Below are 1,813 nucleotides of genomic sequence, written 5' to 3'. Positions count from 1 at the left end.
GGGGGGAGTGCCATGATGGGGGAAAATAATATGAGGATCTATTACCTTTATCATGAATGAGGTTGGGGCCCTCTTAGAGCAGCTTAGAGCTCCGGCGGCTGAAAAAGGTCCAGGCTGGTGGCCATGGCGATGCAGAGGACCTTGTCGACCTCAGGGGTGGCTGGATCAGAGTCAAGAGGTCCTCAGGGCTCGACCCCACAATGGGAGCCCCATCAGGGACCCTCCAGGCTGCCCCACCAAACAGGCATCCAATGTAGCGGTGGGGGGCTTTTGGAGGAATCCCCCTCACAGGCGGAGCCCACGGAGACGAAGCTCTGAGTCTGCAAGTCCCAGTTTGCTTTCCCGTTCTTCTGGGATGCGGGAGCATGTTGCCCCACCACATGGCAGGATCCAGGGATCGTTGGAAGTGGGAGCCCGATGGGAGGTGATGTCCGCTGTGACCGCAATGCTTTTTTGAGTGGTCCGGTAGGGGGTGGACAGGGGTGGTTGGGGGGGTGTAGCTCTGTGACTTATGGTAACGGCGTGCCACAGGCGTTGGATGGGTTAGGGCTTTGTTGCAGGAACTGTTGCAGGCGAGTGGGGGGGTGGGTAGGGGGCCTGGGCCTGAGAAGGATGTAGTCGGGTCGGGGGATTGCGAGTTGTGATGGACATTGGGAAGGAGGGAGCAGGCACCAGGATTGACAATGGCGTGGGACAAGGGACCAGCATCACCAGTTTGTCTGAAGCCGATCAGGTGAGTTTGGGGGATAGTTCCCGTGGTGAAGTTTATGTATCTTTTGAGGGCCCCTTGGGATCCTACCTCAAACAGGAGGTGCGGGAAAAAATTTGGCGTGGGGAGTATGTTGAAACATTTTCGCTTCTCCCGCTTGAGCGTTTTAATTTGAATAGGGCAGGGGGCAATGAGGGTAGATAGGGTGAAGGGGAGTTACGGCGTCATCGCCTGATCCCACATACCTTTGGGAATTGGCTGCAGTCCCTTTCCTTTTTAGCGAGTGTGGGGGGAGAAAAGACACCTGAAAATTGCCCGGCTCTTTTTGGATATCTGGAGGGTATCAGTGAGGCTTATAGGGTGAATGGGGACAAACCTGGCTGAAATATGATGAACAATTCAGGCAACGGATGGCGGTCCGCCCTACCTTGAGGTGGGACCATAAGGACAAAGGGCTCTGGATGCGTTTGATGACCTCGGCAAAGGTGAGTTATCTGCCCTTTCTTGGGGGGGGACGTGGGGGGTTTGCCCTGCGACGACCTGCTGGCAATTTAACGAGGGAGGTGTAAGTTTGGCACCTCCTGTCATTTCCGGCACAAGTGTACCAGTTGTGGGGGAGTACATAAGTTTGCTCGCTGTGGGAAGCAGTTCCGTCCGCAGGGGGATAGTCCTGGAAAAAGGGAAGACCCCAGGGAACATAGAAAGGATGCACCCATTCCTAAAAAGACAGGCCAGCAGCCCGGGTATTGGAGGAGGGGTTCACTTCAGGTTCCAGGATCCCATGCCTATATGGTACAGGTCCCACCAGTACCACAGAATTTATGGTCGGGCAATGCGCTACCCGGAGGTGGTAAGGGAAAAGTTGAAAAAGTAGGTGAGTTTGGGGCGTATGGTGGGTCCTTTTACCGAACCCCCTGTGGGGGGTCTTGTGGTGTCTCGACTGGGGTTGGTGCCTAAGAAGGAGGCCAATACCTTCAGATTGATTCACCACTTGTCATACCGTACAGGGGGTTTGGGTAATGTGTCGATTGATCCTGAACTGTGCTCAGTGTCCCATGCTTCTTCTGCCGTTGGTTGGGTGAGGAAGTGTGGAAAGGGGGCGCT

This window comes from Pyxicephalus adspersus, chromosome 2 (genome assembly GCF_032062135.1).
Source record: "Pyxicephalus adspersus chromosome 2, UCB_Pads_2.0, whole genome shotgun sequence".
NCBI classification, from domain to species: Eukaryota; Metazoa; Chordata; class Amphibia; order Anura; family Pyxicephalidae; genus Pyxicephalus; species Pyxicephalus adspersus.
The sequence above is the reverse complement of the archived record's forward strand: the minus strand, read 5'-3'. Positions refer to the sequence as shown.